Source organism: Micropterus dolomieu, linkage group LG13 (assembly GCF_021292245.1).
Source record: "Micropterus dolomieu isolate WLL.071019.BEF.003 ecotype Adirondacks linkage group LG13, ASM2129224v1, whole genome shotgun sequence".
NCBI classification, from domain to species: domain Eukaryota; kingdom Metazoa; phylum Chordata; class Actinopteri; order Centrarchiformes; family Centrarchidae; genus Micropterus; species Micropterus dolomieu.
The window spans coordinates 1,630,210-1,648,893 of record NC_060162.1 but is presented as its reverse complement, the minus strand read 5'-3'; the positions used below and the strand labels follow the sequence as shown (position 1 = coordinate 1,648,893).

General features: G+C 41.5%; 2 long non-coding RNA genes across 2 annotated transcripts in view; both read right to left on the bottom strand.

Annotated features, from left to right (window-relative positions):
* LOC123981810 overlaps positions 1-15,960 on the bottom strand; it is a 31,272-nt gene extending 15,312 nt beyond the window's left edge. The window contains exons 1-2 of the long non-coding RNA XR_006827831.1: positions 15,875-15,960; positions 15,508-15,607 (exon numbers count right to left, since the gene is read on the bottom strand). This is a non-coding gene — a long non-coding RNA (uncharacterized LOC123981810). The remainder of the gene's footprint in view (positions 1-15,507; positions 15,608-15,874) is intronic.
* The window catches only part of LOC123981807, a 66,246-nt gene extending 47,618 nt beyond the window's left edge, over positions 1-18,628 (bottom strand). The window contains exon 1 of the long non-coding RNA XR_006827828.1: positions 18,527-18,628. This is a non-coding gene — a long non-coding RNA (uncharacterized LOC123981807). The remainder of the gene's footprint in view (positions 1-18,526) is intronic.
* Between the last annotated feature and the right edge of the window lie 56 nt (positions 18,629-18,684).

The window sequence follows — 18,684 nt, the reverse complement described above, 5'->3', positions numbered from 1 at the left end:
CCAAGTATTCCCATAGCTCTCAGTAGTTACGACTTCATGAGCTTCTTTAATGATAAAATTCTAGCTATTAGAGACAAAATTCACCAAGACCTGCCCTCAACTGGCACCGACTTATCTCTTAACTCAGGAACCTTAGAAAAAACTGTAGAACCAGATACATGTTTAGACTGTTTTGCTTCCCTCAATCTTTACCAACTAACTTCAATAATTTCTTCATCTAAACCATCAACCTGCCTCTTAGACCCCATCCCGACTAGGTTGCTTAAAGATGTTTTACCCTTAGTCAGCACCTCTATACTAGATATGATCAATCTATCTCTATCAACAGGCTATGTACCACAGTACTTTAAAGTAGCTGTAATTAAACCTCTTCTGAAAAAGCCCAAACTTGATCCGGATGTTTTAGCCAACTATAGACCTATATCTAACCTTCCATTTCTCTAAGATCCTGGAGAAAGCAGTTGCTAAACAGCTGTGTGACTTTCTACAGAGCAATAGTTTATTTGAGGATTTTCAGTCAGGATTTAGAGCTCATCATAGCACAGAGACAGCACTGGTGAAAATTACTAACGACCTCCTTATTGCATCAGACAAAGGACTTGTCTCTGTACTGGTTTTATTAGATCTTAGTGCTGCATTTGATACCATTGACCATCAGATCCTATTGCAGAGACTGGAATATTTCATTGGCATTAAAGGAACCGCTCTAAGCTGGTTTCAGACCTATTTATCAGATCGATTTCAGTTAAGGATGAGTCCTCCATGCACGCCAAAGTTAGTCATGGAGTTCCTCAAGGATCTGTCCTCGGACCAATCCTCTTCACTTTATATATGCTTCCCTTAGGCAATATTATCAGGAAATATTCCATAAACTTTCATTGTTATGCAGATGATACTCAGTTATATCTATCGATAAAGCCAGATGAAACTCATCAGTTAGCTAAACTTCAAATGTGCCTTCAGGATGTTAAAACCTGGATGACCTGTAATTTTCTCATGTTAAACTCAGATAAAACTGAAGTTATTGCTCTGGGGCCTAAGCACCTCCGTGACGCATTATCTAAAGATATAGTTTCCCTGGATGGCATCGCCCTGGCCTCCAGCACCACTGTGAGGAATCTTGGAGTTATCTTTGATCAGGACATGTCGTTTAAGTCTCAAATTAAGCAAATTTCAAGGACCGCTTTTTTTCACCTACGTAATATTTCGAAAATCAGGAACATCCTGTCTAAAAATGATGCAGAAAAACTAGTCCATGCATTTGTTACTTCTAGGCTGGATTACTGCAATTCCTTATTATCAGGCTGCTCGAAAAAGTCATCTCTCTCTCTCTCTCTCTCTCAATAAAAACAATAAAACCACCAAGACAGTGACTCACCGCCTGCAACCCGAACTAAACACAACTCTATACAGTTGTTGCATTCATATTATTTTGTACACATGTATTTATGTCCAGGTTCTGCTGGCCTGTTGGCTTTCTGATAATCACAAAGAGTATGATTACATCAGGGCCGCCATGTCAATCACTGCTCAGTCAAAGCAAAACGCTTCCCTCATCTTCAGTCAGTAAACTGGACTTCATGCTGAGGTTTAGAAATTCTGCCCTTATAAGCAAATATTTTAGAAAGTGATAAAATAAGCACCTTCTGCTTGTCGCAGTTAGTCAGACAAGAACTGGGAAACAGTGTAGTGAATTCTGTCAAAGTGTTTCTTCATGGTCTTTTCATCTCCAGGTCCCACCTTTTCCAAGGTTTATGGATCTTTATATACTGCCCTATGAAGCCAGAACTCATCATCCCCTGGGATGGAGTTGTAGCAGCGGAGGTGAAGCAAAAAAACATTTGTCTGAATATAAAACCCCAACACAACATGTCTCTGAAATTCTTCCAGCAGCAGTGCTGTTGTGACCATGTCCATTAAATTTTCATTGTTTTCTCATATGTTTGTGAAAGCCTTAGGTGCATGTATATGATGGTGGTGGAGGTATTTCCGTCTAGAATAACAGTCACAATTTCACAACATATTTACCCTTATTATTACCATATCTGTGAACAAACACTTGGAAAAGCTAGAACAGCTAATAAATAAACAACACACAAAAAGCTTAAGGGCTAAATAAGTCCACTGGGGAGGAACTACAACCATTATACCTGGGAAAAAGTCATTTACCTGTAGTTGGTTTTGTTGCTTTCCACAATTTTACATTCATGGCTCAGCACTCAAGCTGTTTTGGGCCTCAGCACCTAATCCTTGTAACGGCAGGGAAAACCCTGTTAATATGACCTGAGTCATTACAGATGACAGGTTAGCCTTTTGTGTCTTAATTTACAGCTTTTGACATTTAACTTTAGAAATTAATATAAAAAATTTGGCAACATGTAAGATCCAGCAAATGTATGCACTCCCTTCTATAGAATTACCAAGCATTTTATTTGTACATTAAAAAAAAAAAAAATCTCCTCATTAGCTTAAAAGGACTAGTTTGGATCCCTAATTTGCTTTACTAACCTCAGCTCATCATCACCACCGTCTTTTATCAGGATGTACAGCACAGAGTTGTTCACCAGTTTAGTCTAAGCTTGTACCTGATGCTCTTTACACTGCACAAGCAGTGACATGCAGTTACTATTTACTTCCTATTAATTTAACTAATTTTAAGTTACATAGCAGCCAAAAAAACCCCCCCCCCATACTTTTGGTTTTCCAGCTGCCAGACTGAAGCCCAGGGGAGATGTTTGCTTGCATTAACTGCCTTCACTTTTCCAGCAGTTGAGGAAACAACAGATGGACTTTTCTTGAGGAGCTGCAACATTTATTAACTGAGACTGTTCATTTACTGCCAGACTAAAAATTTATGTTTACGCTAACTTTTACCGTCACTTTCGGCCACATGCTCTAATTCGTTACTCGCTTCCCTATTCCTTATAGGAGTTACGCCACTCTTACAGCAGCACCTTTTGCGTAGATCTCCTCTGGAGAACAAGTAAAGGGAGTAATCCTGCTGTTGAGTGATACCGTGATCGCACAGTGCGAGTACGAATCATTAGTTGCGCATAGAAATGAATGATGTAAAATAATTCTTCAGTAGCGACGCAATACATTATGAATAAAGATAGGAGAGACAGCACATAACTACTAAACTGAGCTAAAAAACAAAACAAACCACAGAAATAATAATCTGGCACCAAATAGACAGCTGTATAAGAGCTGTATTAGATTAAAGCTTGCTAGGGAGATTACTACATCAAGTTTAGCTAAAGATAAATATATTTTTTCTCCAGCTGCAATCTGTTTGATGAAGCAGCATCTTGGTAATAAACTCTATTATCCACCAGAACTAAATGAGGCAGAAGCTGAATTAAAAAGGTATTACGTATGGTGTACCTATGCCTGATTGTTCTGGGGTTTAATACAAGTAAAATCTGTCATGGATGGCTGAGTGTGGACCCAAACACAGACAACAGGCGAGGAGGTTGCAGATCCAAGATATTTATTAGCACATAAACTAAACTGAAACAAGCTGATATGAGGGCACAAGACATGAGTCCAAACAAAGGTGAAATCCAAAAAGGCAAAGCAATAATCCAAGCAAGGTAATCCAAGAACACAGCACAGCAGAACACTGTCTAATGTTGTCAACATTAGACAACAAAGACCAGACAAAGAATAAACAAAACCGACGGCTTATATAGACAGGCAAACGAGCAGGGAGGGAAGCAAAGCTGAAACACATCAGGTAATCAACAACAGGAAACACAGCTAGACAAGGACACATGAGAACTGAATACTACAAAGTAAAACAGGAAGTACAGCACACGGAAACACAACGACAGGACAGATCTACCGACGTAAAACACAAACCACGGAAAGACTGCAAAATCAGGGCATGGACTGAGACCGGACCAAACGGGAGACAGGACTCCACTAAAACATGGAGACTTAGGACCCGAACAGGTAAAAAACATGCTGATAAACATAAGAATAAACTAAGTTACAGAACCATAAACAAGACAAGGTCCAATAATGAAACACAGAAATACACAGACCAGGAATAACACTAACATGGACTAAAGCACAGAACTAAAATGCAGGACTAAGATGAGATAACCAAGATAAGAGACAAGACAGATCCTAAGTAAACCTAAACATGCGAATGAATAAAATAATAAACAAGGCTACACAGAGAAACACAGAACCAAAAGCAGACCAACAAAACAAAGGGCTAACATGGGCAAAACAGTAGAACACAAGACATGGAACCAAAACAAGACTAGAATCCCTAACTCATAACAAAAAAGATCAAGGAATTGTAATCTATCTGTAACACAGCTTGCCATCCAGCCTGAAAACTTCTTTCAGATTTCTTTTTCATGGTAGAATAACCGTTTGACATGCACCTGGCTTTTAGATGAGAGATTTATAGAGACATGTGCTCCAACTGAAATGTGCCCCCTCATTTAAAGCTCACAGCGGACTCCAAATCAAGCTGGACTCCACCTGAGACATTCAAGAACATTCAAAGGACACAGTGACTGTCTCTGAGACACGATCCATATTTCAACGGATAGTGCAGTTTAATCTTCAGCCAAAGGTAATTACATCAGAGAGCGTGATGTGTGCACAGCTGTTGAACCAACGCACGACGCCAACGTGTTTGTGAGTATGCTGTGTTTAAAGGTGCCGTGGCGTGGAAAACTGTGTTTACCTTGGCATAGATGAATAAGAAGAGTTCAGTAAGTGACTTACTGTGAGAATCAGTCATCATTGTTTCCTCCTTCATATGTAAATCTTGCAAATGCAAAAGACCCAGGAAAAACGGGCAAATGCCAACAAGCGCTAGAAGTGATCTAACATTTGGGATCATTAATATCCAAAAATTTACATATACCAACCCACATCCCAGAGTAAGCATACGAGCTCATGGAGCTGGAGGTTGTTCAGCGTCTCACAGAAAGTGCTTTTACGGTTATAAAGCAAAGGAAAATATTTTCTGCTTTTCCCTCTGATGTCCTCCGGCTGCTTTACCTCAACTCTGTGATTTATGAAGTTTTCTGATGGACAGATAGCTTAACTTGTCCGTAACTCTAAAGTAACCACTAGATGCTGCTATCTGCTAGCTGCTGCTAACGCACCTAAAGTAATGCTAATGTGCAAACTTTGTCAATCACCAAAAGTGGAGGTAGAGCAGCCGGAAGACATGAGAGGGAAAACCAGATAATATTTTCTCCATCAGATCTGAACCAGTTTCAGTAAAACCAGAGAATAAAGTTATAAAGTTGTGTTTTTGTACAGTAATCAATGAGGCCTAGTCTCGCACAGCAGGCCTCGATTCAGTGCAGCACGGCCATAGACAGTATATTACTGGACGAAGCCACCCCGCTGATTTGAATGGAGAGCAGTGAAGCCAGTTTTGAACCAATAAAATACTATTACAGGTCTACTTCCTGTTGGCACCAGTATCTACTGCGCATGATCGCGCAGCATAACTGTGGTTTAATAACGTAGAGCAACGGCAGAAACACGTAATTCTGGTAGCTGCATTACTGCACCAAGAAAAAGTCTCTTGGCTCGTAACTGCTTAATCAGCCCACCTACGAGGCTCACCTGCCAGACACCAACGCAGCGTCACTGATGGCAAATATTTTTTTCTGAGAGTTTATAATCTAAGCAATACGGTTACATCTCATGTGCGACGGGATGTCTCAGGGTTTTGACTTCATTTTTGGGCTTTGGTCGGCTTCACTGTTCAATCTCTGGGTAACCCTTGAGCTCGGCCCCTCTGCTGTGCTCGGGGGAAGCAAGTGGGCTTTCAGGGAAGGGAGGCCTTAAAGAGACAGGAGCTAAAACTGAGTGTTCAGACCGAGGGCGAATAAAGGAGCTGAAGCAGTGCATGGGATGACAAAAATATGTGTTTTTTAAGCACTGAAGTATGTAAACCTGAAAATGAGTATTCTACGGCACCTTTAAGAGAGTGTATTAAGGCGAGTGTCAAGAAGTCCTTCTGAGCATTTGTGTATCTTTTTCAATACATAAAATATATGACTTTGCACAGACATTTCTACTCGGAACTAATGGTTATTGTAGACATTTGAAGTGGCAGGTCTAGCTTTAACCTCCAAGACTGGAGACCTATTTTAATACCAGGTGTAAATGTAATTAGGTTAAAATCAAATGCAATCTGGAAACAAGACGCATTTTAATGCCTGGTGAAAATGGCTCCTAAGTCACTTTCCACAACTCGGCCATTTAAAAGTCACAAAAACAAACTCCTGCTCTATGAAACACAGGTCGTATCGTATTGTAGACTTCTCTCAGTTAAATCTTTGATATTGTACCTCAGGCGAAGCATAGATCACGGCATTATCACAGATAAGCACAGGACAGAAAATGAATACGCTGCCGGAAGAGAAATGAAAGAGCAGAAAAAGGGCCATGAGAAAGATTTGATATCTTCCCTCTCCTGAGCTGGAGTGCACCCTGCAAGGAAAGAACTATATTTATTCTGAAATTAACACAATGATCTATTCAAAAACTCAATTTTAACTCAATTAAAGCTCCTCTCCCTGTCGGTCATGCCTTTGTTGCAGTAATTGTCAGTCTCTGCTTCTCAGACTTGAGTTCTTTGAACATGAATCGCGCTGGAGCTCAAACCTTCAGCAGAGCGAGGGGGAACATTTTAATTCAGCCACACAAGGGGAAGAGAAACCATGACAGAGGAGCAGGTAGGAGTGCTGGTTTGAGTGCCTGCAGCGAGAGTGCCAAACACACATATACCAGGGGAACACACACACACACACACACACACACACACACACACACGAAAGCGAGACTATGCAAATCGTTGAGCTAATGAATTTCTGAATTCCAGCTTTGGCTCCTGTGATGGTAATGAGCTTATTTTGGCACGAGCTCATAGAGGAGAGAGGAAATGAACAAATCATATGTGCGCGCGCACACACACGAACTGATCTAAGCCAAGCACAATCTCCTGCTGACAGTAGCTCATCACACCTCCTCAATCTTCCTCTCTCTCGTTGTCTGTCGTCTTTTCAGCCTGCTTTTCTGTGTGATGTCACCTGTGTAAATCTGTTTGCACGTGTGCACTAAAGAAACACAAGAAAAGATATCAACCGACACCGGTGGCCTCATTTATCAACTGAGTGTGTGCTCATTTTTTAAAATGTGTAAGCAGGTCGAAGGGACTCTAGTTAAAAAAAATCCATAAAAATCCAAGTTGAAAATGAAAGGCCGCTCTCACTACTACCCTTCTTATCACAGGTACTAGAGTGTGCAGTTTTCACCCAAATCTCAGACTTCTTCTCTCAAACCAATGTACTTAATTCAAACCAGTCTGGTTTCAAAAGCGGCCATCTTACTGAAACTTCAGTGACAGAAGCCGTGTGGTCGGCGAGACAGGTTGTCCACTCATCGGTTTTCATCTTGCTGGTTCACCACATAATGAACTAGCGTCTCTGATATAAAACTAGTCTGGTCTGAGTCCTACCTCAGAACATTCATTCAAAGCGGCATGGCAAGGAGAATACGGTTATCTGGGACTGGTTCCAAGTTGAAGTTGAAGTTGTTACCAAATTTCCCAGAACTGTGGATTCGTTGACTACAGTCTTGGACCGTGGTGGACCGCAGTAAACGCTCCAAAGTTTAGCTTAGCTTCATTAAAAAAACAGAATGACGCAGCAAAATTCAGCAGCTGCAGTAAGGAGGTTTGGTGCGAGGGAGGAAGCAGCTCCAACATGATGAAGGGTTTACTTCAACACGCGTGAATCTGAAGGAACGCGCCGTGTTCAACGTGTCGCGCTCTCCCAGCTGCAATGACGCCCCAGATCCAGCTAACGCTAACAGTAGCAACGTCTCAGGTACAAAACACAGGTGAGCTGACGTTCAGCTTTTATACTGAAGGGGAACCAACGATGCTACAAACGATTCAATATATATTTTTCTTAGAGACGAGTCCCCAGAGACGCCCCTCTAGGACAGAGACTCCTTTCACTTTAGCCATGAAGGGGAAGATGAGCGAGGAGGGAGAGGATGAAGGTCAGCGAGCGCTGACAAGATCTGTGGTGAAGGAACCAGAACCGAGATCAATAAGTAGAATTAAAATCAGAATCTGTAAAATTCAAAAGTAAAGGAGAACTAAAAGAGTCCAAGCGCCACTTCCTATCCACTGGGGTACAGCGAGGATCTGTGCTCGAGTCTCAGCATACACTGATGATACCCTGCTGTCCGTCTTTCCTGCCACACAACCCGACTGTCTCAGCGTGGAACTCACCCTGCCTCAGTGATATCTCAAAATGCTGAAATGCCTTTCCTTGGAAAGGCACTGGTCTTTCCTCGCGTTGACTACTGTCACACCCTTCTGGCAGAGCTGCTAGCACGCACTGTAAAACCTCTGCAAATGGCCCCAACTGCTGCAGCCCGTCTGGTCTACAACCAGCCAAACCGTGCATGTCGGTTCACTTTTCACTCTCTACACTCATTCTCTCTCATTCTTCTCTCAATTTGCTCCCTGTTGCTGCTAAATCACTAATCAATAATGCTCGCCTACAGAGTGGCCACTACCACTGGCCACCAGCCACTTCCCTCATTCAGGTTTATGAGCCTTCTCCTTCACTGCAATCAAAACGACGTGCCCCACCATCACTGCGTGGCAGGAAATCTGAATGCAAACTCTTCTCCTGCTTTGTCCCTTGGTGGTGGAAGATCGCTTGAAGACCTACCTTATCTGATTTTACTTCAATGTAATTTGCTATGCACTTATGTGTTCCTCAACGCACCTGCAGCCTCGTGTCAGGTGGAACCTGAACTGAACTTATTCTTCTACTGAGGATGTATTCAACCTTATTTGTTTGCCAAATGAATGAATGTAAGAAATGTAAATGCAAACATGGATCATGAATCAGATTTATCATTTTCTTAGATCTACTGCTGACCAATAAACCCTCAGTGGTACACACAGGACTAATCACAGGTATTCATTTCTAAATTACAGACACAACTGCTCTGAACCATGAGAGCATAAACGATAGAAAATTGTCAGCTATTGTTCTGGAAGACGTGCATTTCTGTTTTTATTTTGAAACGGCATAATTATGTCTTTATTTTGAAACGCCATTGATGTCTTTTCATTGTGTTCCTCTACATCACCGAGCACCATTGATCAGTCACCATTGAAAACAATACTTCCATTTCATTTTCACCTGATTCACAAGATTTCTTTTTAAAGTGACAACTTGCACAACCAATGTATGTGTATAATATAGCGCTGGGCAACGATTAAAATTTACACGCGATTAATCGCATGATTTACTTGCGATTCATTGCGGTATGTGCAAAATTGAATAATGAATTCTGAAGTAAATTTAAATGTACTGCAATACAAAAGTGCAATAACATGTGGTTTGCAAACACTTTAAACAAATAAGGTGCTTTTTACCAGCCTTATTCCCTTTACACAGAAGCAATAAAATATTTCTGAACAGGCATCAGCAGAAACATTTTTCTTTTATTAGGGAGCAGCAAAAACAGTCTATGTTCAGTAGCAAGTTTCCCAAGTAGAGTGAGGTGAAGTGGTTGAGAACAAGGACAAGGTGCATTTCTCTGAAACTGTCACGCTGGTGCTCGCCTCACGCGCACAACCGCCGCCGAAGCTGAATTGTGTTGAACTTTTTTGTGCGGGTCGCGCAGCACAGATCATTGGAAGAGAGACTGATCCTCACTGTTTGTGAGTTTCCAGAATCTAAATAGTTATCAGGACATCAACAGGAGGGAATTCACATGGCAGAGCATCCCCGCATATCTAGATGAAGGCCTATCAGGTAGTTATGTAGCCTATAATTTTAATTTAAGTTAAATAGGCTACAGCTGTTTAGCGCACAGAAGCACTCAACAGAGCGCCTGCTGTCTTATTTCTCCCACACGCTGCATCCAGCGTAGTCTGCCAAAGCCTCCACTGCTTGTTTGGGTGGGTGATTTTCAGGCTGATCAACATCCCGCCCTCCCGTGACCCATGGTTTGTCTGTATGTGTATTCAGAGCCAGTGAGCAACGGACATTCAAAATGATAAATATTTTAAAAAACTGCATTAATGTGCGATAGAAAAATTAGCCTAATTAGTTATATAATAACACGTCAACGTGCCCAGCCCTAATATAATAAATTTGTAATTCTCAAAAGAACCACAGAATTGACGTTTCACTTTTATAACAGCCTGAGGTTCATTTATATTTGCAGTGACTGTAGATTTGGTACTGTTTTGGATGTATATATATTTTTTTCCTCTGAGGTTTAAACTGTATATATGCTGAGTTACCACGCTTTTTTTATACTTACTTTTTTTTTTCTGTGTGTTTGATGAATACAAGCTTTCTACTTAGAGGCAGCAATCAAGCTGCTAGAAGAGACAGCTCTCTGTCACATCACATCAGCTGTATGTGTTAAACTGTCTTACAGAAGAGTGAGGATACTCACAGACGACAGTAAACCGTTAAAACACAGTGGGAATGACACAAGTATGGAGTGAGAGAGAGAGAGAGCGATCGATTGGCAGACAATGAAAAACAGATTACAGGCTCCGACTCAGCACCTGTCAGAGGAAAACCCAGATGCTGCTGATTAATGATCATTAAAATGAAGTTTTATTGAAGATACAGATGTATTTGAAAATTAAAAGGTGAGTAGAAGTACCAGTAAATACAGCACTGGGAATAATCTGATGTACCTGACAACCTGCAGCTGATGCTACATGCTTCAGCCTTTGAGGTTTTTTTCCCCACTCATCACTCCAGCCTGTAGCGGTTTGTCCATTTAAACAGTATTGGAATGTAATGCAGGGAACATCAGGGTGGACGGACAAGATGTCAGACTTTAACATGAGAAACTGCCAGTCAACGTTGGTTTTTGTTAACCATGACAAAAAAAGTCTGTAACATTAATCAAATAGTTTAACATTTAAACCATAATCCTTCTCTAACCAAGCAGTTTTGTGCCTAAAGATGTGGACACAGCACTTCACCTGTCAGGTGTGGAGGTTGCAAAATTCAGCTGGCAGGTGACAATTTATAAATATAAAAATATAACTGAATATAATGCAGCAATCAGCTGCTTGTTTTTTAAGCTTAAGTTACTTTTTTAAACAACGCACAATTGTTTCTTCTATATTTAAATTGCATTGCATGTTTTCTTATAGTGCAAATAAACCTTTCTTAAAGCATTTTTATTTGTTAGTTAACATATTTTGGTGCTAGGTATTTTCAGAACATTTTTAACAGATGCTTTCAGAAAGTGGTGAGGACATTTCCCCAGTGTAAATGACACCTATGGTATTATTACAAAGTGGAAGAGATTGGAAACAACAGAAACTCAGCCATGAAGTGGTAGGCCACAGAGCGGGGTCAGCGCATGCAGTCGCCAACTTTCTGCAGAGTCAACAGCTACAGACCTCCAAACGTGGCGTGGCCTTCGGATTAACTCAAGAACAGTGCGTAGAGAGCTTCATGGAACGGGTTTCCAGCTGCATCCAAGCCTTTCGTCACAAAGTGCAATGCAAAGCGTTGGATGCAGCGGTGTAAAGCACGCCGCCGCTGGACAGTAGAGCAGAGGAGACGTCTTCTCTGGAGTGACCAATCACGCTTCTCTGTCTCACAATCCAATGGACGAGCCAGGAGAACGGTACTGGCCTGACTGCATTGTGCCAAGGTCCATAAAGACATGGATGAGCGAGTTTGGTGTATATACAAATATTTAAAATTGGAATAGGATGAAAATGATATATACAATTACTTCTATAAACATATTTTGCTAAGGTAGGAGCATGGTGATGTGCAAAACCAGCATAACAGAAAGTTCTATGTCATTTATTCGGGATGGAGGATGAGGTGGAGCTGAGGTGGGAGGAAGCTGCTCTGCAGTCTGGTGCTGCGACATCAGATACTTGTGGATCCCTTCCCAGAAGGCAGCAGGATGAACAGGCTGTGGCTGGGTGGGTCCTGTGCTTTAGTATCCTTTGGGCTCTGCAGGCCCCTCACCGATATCACTGAGATGGGCGATGCACACCAGCAGTTTTCTCTTCAGTCTCCAGGCCCTCATCACTACGCAGCCGTCCTGCTGAATACTAATGACTCTTTCCCCCAACAGAGGCCATTTGACATGAATATATTTGTAGCTCCAGCATAAAGGTTGATGTATCAGCAGTATTTAATTTCTTGCTAGCAAGATGCTTTGTTGCATTTTCCACAGACTATCTTCACAGCAGCAGAGTAAAGCATTGAGCATTCTGTCAGCATTCAGGTCTGTGGACTCGTCAACATTTTCAGAAGCACTGATACCAACGGTTTAATACTGGTTTTGAAACAGTCAGTCTTGAACTAGCATTAATGCCCTCGGGTATTTTCTGACAGAGTTTGTGTTATTCAGATTGATTAATCCTGAATAAGAGGTCGTGCTGTAAACGTGCCAAAATGTCTTTTTTGGCTCCACACATGTTCATGTGAGGCGTCAGAGGCAGCTGTGGCGGCTGTCACTGCCGGCAGCGCTGACAGTGTTGACACTGATACCACACACACAGGGTCCTGAATGTGTCATCAGCGTCAAGATTCTTTCCGCTGCCACCATAGTGAAGCACGGGGGGGAAGTAACTAAGTACATTTACTCAGCTGCTGTACTGTGTGTTTCATTATACTTCAAAGGCAAATACCTTTTACTCCACTGCATCTATCTGACAGCTACAGTTACTTTCCAGATTCAGTTAGTTAAATATGTATTGATGAATAACGCGTTATTATACGCATTATTTTAATTATTATTATTATTATTATTATTATTATTATTATTACCTTGTGCTCGACCACTTCGCCTACAGGGAAACTTGCTGCTGAACACAGACCGTTTCTGCTGCTCCCTGATAAAAGAAAAATGTTCCTGCTGATACCTGTTCAGAAAAAAAAACAAGAAAACTGGACTCTGATGGTAACTTGTTTTAACAAGCTAGATAAAAGGTAATGCCCTGGGGTGTTTAATAGCTTTGGTTTTATATGTGATTTGATTACATTAATGTTTAAGTTGAGATTTACAAGAAATATTTTGTTGTTACTGTGTAAAGGGAATACTGCTGGTAAAAAGCACCTTATCTGTTTAAAGTGTAGCAGTACATTTAAATTACAAGTGCGCAATACACTACTTTAGAATTCATTATTCAATTTTGCGCATAACAATGTGATTAATCGCAAGAAAATCATGCGATTAAAAATTAAATTCGTTGCCCAGCACTAATGTTTATGCTAATACTTGTGTACTTTCACTTTAAGGATAATTTCGGTATTTTTAAACTTGGGCCGTGTTTTCACATATTTTGTATGTGCAGGTACAGAAAGTTTTGAATCGGTGAAGTAGATGTTTCAGTCAGCAGCTGAACCGGCTGCAACGTATTCCTTTGGGGAAATTGCACCCATCAAAATGGGGTCCACAAAAAGTGCTTCTTATTGCCAGCAACAGGCTCAGACTGTTACACCAGGTGTCTGACAACATCATGGAAAGGATCCATGGACTCCTCGTGACACCCTGTTTTTAACAGGAAACTGAAGTCTCACCCAAGGACAGTTCTCGCTCTGAAATCTCGTGAGAGGTGTTGCAGGAAGACACCGATATTTTTGGTGGGTGACAATTGAAGAAGAAATAGGTTGAGTAGGTGAGTACATAGTGTACACAGTGTACTTCATGTTACTGTTGAGACAGCTTCCGCCTTCCAGACCGGTCAGAACTGGGAAATGTCCAAGTTGAAATATCCGACTCAAAGCGTTTCAGGCACATGATGGTGCATGACGCTGAATATAATCAATAAACATGGCTGACCGTGACAAAGTTATGTTTCTTTGGCAAGTTTATGCACAGTTAAACTTTAATTAAAAGGATGACCCTTTTATTAAAAACAAGTGTACATTACTCGTTAACTGTGTATCCTTCTAGCTTCATCAGTTGTTAATCCTCAAAAGTCAGCAAAAGTTGTGGGCTATATTTCCAAACGTTTTCACATTTCTGGGCAGTTTTAACATTTTCCTGAATAACCGGGTAGAGAAAATGACCTTCAGAGATTATTTACTGTAACCAGCTACCTAATAACATTGACAAAATATTTCAACATCAATTTACATGCAGAACAAGTTTCACTCTTTGACACTAGTATGTATTATTTTAATTTAACACTTCATACTGCCTTTTAGGTTTATGGTTTACCATTTACAGTGTATGCTTCCATGGGAGCTGCCATTGTTGTGTGACGTCATTCAGCTGCTACTCGGAAAGTCAGGATACATATTTTTTTCTCCCAGTTCACAAGTAGGAAATCCAACAAACAACGAAATCAAGTGGCGTCCCATAGTACTTTTTTCTAGTTGGAGGTCGGAAATTTCCCAGTTTGGAGTTGCCTGGAATGCAGCATTAGTCTCCAGTTGACTTTGTAACACAGAGGCAACAAAACTCTCAAACTTCTGCTTCCTTGTGTCTTCAGAGCTTCCTTGTGTCTTCAGAGCTTCCTTGTGTCTTCAGAGCTTCCTTGTGTCTTCAGAGCTTCCTTGTGTCTTCAGAGCTTCCTTGTGTCTTCAGAGCTGTGTGTTTGCATGACGCTCACTCGTAAATAGTGTTGTTTGCATCTCACGGTATGATGCTCAGACACTCAACTGTACGCACAGTAAGAATACAACTATGTCTCTCTTTCCTAAAGGAAGGGGAGCAGTGGAATCTGACAAAGCCAGTCCGTACAACCATCACGCTCTTTTAAAAATAGTTGGAAATGAATTTTCAGAGAGAAAGACGTACTCGGAGACGAGAGTGAGACCGAGGCACCCGACAGGGATCGCGTCTCGCTGAGCAGTGTTATCAAAGTGATGGCTGCCATTTTTCCCAGCTGACACCTGTGTCTCATCTCAGTCTCACGCTGTGTGTTTGTGTACATGCAGTACACAGTGTGGGGGAGAATGATATTCTGTACCTGACAGTGATGATTACAGGGTGGCAGGAATTTAAAGTTAGGAAAACAGAACGGGAACGCAGAGCGCATAGTTATAGAGAAGGCAGAAACGGAGTGATATAAGTTACTGATAGATGTGATCAGAAACGGTGACCAGAACACAAAATGTCAGCTCTCTAAAACACCAGATAGCTGCTTCCTTTTAGTCACAAGGTGATAAAGTGGGGGAAATAACCAACCAGGAGACGTAGAGCTGCGGATAACGGTCATCTCCTGTTCCTGTTTCACCGCTTTGGGAGAAACAAGTCCACCAAAAAGAGCAGGTAATGCCCGGGTGTTTTGATCTGCCAACATGAAACTCCACAAACATTTAAGAGCAAATCTTGATGGAACAACAAAAAAAATCTACTCCGACGATTCAAAGATTAAAGAGGTGCGCCATGTTGTTAATCTACCTTGATGAACAGTCCTACAATTCTTCCAAATCAGTGTCACAGTAACTTGGCTCCATCGATATCCATAAAACTCACCAACGCTCTCTTTTAAACTCATTTCAGCTTTCTGGCTGTAATCTCTGGAAACGTTATCTTCTCTCAAGCCGCGGCAGTTAATCCATGAAGGTCTTTTGGGCTAATGGGAAAACACAAATACTGAATAAACAACGATGTTAGATATTTTTATCTGAATGTATTAGGCAACGCAAGCAATCAAGTTTTGAATGAGGTGTTCTTCTTGAACAGAACCTGGAAGTTTCAATTTATCTTGACTCAAGAAAATAATAAATTTGCTAACATTAAAATTTTATAAGCAGTGGATGGGACACGGGGGCGGCGCGGTGGTGCAGTGGTTAGCACTGTTGCCTCACAGCAAGAAGGTCACGGGTTCGGAGTAACCCACCTTTTGCCCGATGTCCCCACCCGCAACGCAGTACGCAGGATAAGCGCTTGATGATGGATGGATGGGACACGGCAACACTGGATCAACTTATACCACATATATACATACACACACACACACACACACACACACAAAACCACATAATATTAATAATAATGAATCATAGAAACTAGTGACACATTCTCAGCTAATGCTAAACGTACATTGGGATACTGAGCCCGAGCTGTACACGGACTGTACTTCACTTCTGGGCCAGACTGTGTTTGGTCACAAATAGGACACAATACTATAAGTACTCAAGGACATAGACCACATACTGCACAGATATTTGTACAGTACAAGTATAAATATACACAGTATAAGTACACTAGAGACAGTGAAAGTCAGACTGCAGCAGATGTCCATGACAGTGCATGAGGAATTGTTAAGGGCATTGTGGTGGCATATGTGTTTGCATGTCTGCATGCAGGTGTGTGTGTGTGTGTGTGTGTGTGTGTGTGTGTGTGTGTGTGTGTGTGTGTGTGTGTGTGTGTGTGTGCGCGCAGCTGCTCTTGCATACATGCATGTAGGACCCTTTGATGAGCTCCAGACGGAGTCCCTCCTGAGGCTTCATCCGTCTGTCTGTGTAAGTGTTAGCGGAGTTTATGGCTTCTTTTAGTTACACTGGAGTAATGACTGGAGGAGACGGAGACAACTAAAAGCGGGGTGGGGGGCAGAAAAAGAAACAAGGACAGGAAGAGAGACAGAACAGAGCCACTGTCGAAGAGAAAGAAGAACACGGGGAATCTGAATAACTGCATTATCTTGTTTGTGTGCGCTAATAAAATATTTCCATCAGGTTTTGCAGAGTCTGTGCAGAAACTCAGGTGTTGTCTCAGAGAGATGTGTGTCGCTGATAACTTTGATATTCAGGAAATTAATATTTGGCACGCTGTGTGCCCCCGTCTTCATTTGCACCAGTAGTCTTTAGTTTTTATGGTGATACTGAATGGTGGCTTTACTCTGTTTTCCCCACTCAGATAATGGACAGGCAGATTTATTAATAAACCAAGGACGCTTTACACAAGAGAAGGCGGACAAAACTAATAACACGACATAAAATGACGGCAGCAACCAGGGTCTGAAAGTAGCATCCGCCACCCGCAAAATGTGGGCAAAAGTGGCAGGTAAAATAGTTGGGCCATCCGTCACAGGTGGGCAGAGAAAACGCACTACAGAAAGACACATGAGGTAAGCGTATTGTGGCAGCACACGCGCTTGCATCACACACACACACACACACAACATGCACACTCCTAGCAGTCAGCTCAGGGAGGCGGCGTTTCAAACTAAAAACACCAGAGGCCCAGTCCATCCTGAGTGACAGCCGTAAGCTCACTAGCAGCCCCGGCCAGACTCCGGGAGGGAAGTCCAGTATGGTCAGAGAATCACCAAGCTTGTCTGTTAGGTGCAAGAGGTGTTACTAGGTTTAATTTTAGTAGGGCAAATTTTGTATTGAAACAGTATTTTTTACGATGGTTGCTGGGATCCAGGAGGTTTTTGCTGAGATGTGGGCTCTTGGGCCCTGCATCCGATGTTGAATCACCGCAAGCTACAAGATTGTGATACGATAGTACAGGGGTTGGCAAATAAGTCTGGCATCGGGCCAAATTTTTCTCAAGCCGTTACATGGCGGGCCTTTGACAAAGTCAAATTATTTCAATTATTTCGGTACTGTGCGGGGCTCCCGTTAAGGCAAGGCAAGTTTATTTGTATAGCACATTTCAACAACAAGGTAATTCAAAGTGCTTTACATAAAACGAAAAGAAATATAAAAAAAAGTAAATACTCATTAAAAAATAATAAGTTACAGTGCACAATCAGGTTAAAAGAGTTAATGGAAAATAAAAACAGGCTGAGGGGTTGAGCAAATAATTAAATTACAGTTATTTTGAAAAGAGAATAAACAGAGAAGTACACTTTATCTACTCTGTCTAGCTAGTCTGTACTCGGGTCCACAGCAATCTTTGGGTCCACTGAAACTCCAAAAACCCTCGGACACTTCAGAGAAACCAGGACATGTCTGTCCGCAGGCCACTTTGATCCAGTTATACTCTGGACCCACCTGCGTTAAGTACGTTATAGGATCGATTCTATCTATCAATATTTTTTCTCTCTTGTTAAACAAATTGAATAAGAGGACACTTTTGCACATGCTCATTGTGTTCGCTGCACGCGGGCCGCTTATTACCGACCACTGCGCTGGTATATACTACTGTAGAAGCCACAAGTCTGAATGATATCAACCTTGTTTTAAGAAAGATTTGTTTAATTCGCACGGAGAAGTACTACACTACCCACAGTCTTCAAGTGTAACAGCGACGTCTCTGATATAAAAATGGAAATAATTGAAACCTTTGAATATCACTGAACTGTACGGTTGTTGACATCAAGTTTACCACAGAGCAGCCATGATTTCCCTCTCTGATTTCTCCTACTGTGACTGAAGAAGGTTATCTGTGAAGTAGGTTATCAACGTGCACTTGTGCGTCCGTTTAATGAAGACAAAGCACTTCAATGTGGTCAAGTTCTTGTAGTGTGAAACTGTGAATAACACAAAAGTGACTATGAAATAATGTACATAAATAATATGAGATGAACTCATCTACTCACAAACAAAGCTTCCCCAAGGATCACACAGGCAGATGGAGCAAGATGAAGAGAGGACTTAAACCATGCTGCTCTCTAGCTTGTTTAAAGGAAAATGGCTGAACAGGTCATGTGACTAACAATCAATGTGACTATTAACAGCCAATGAGAACGCACACATA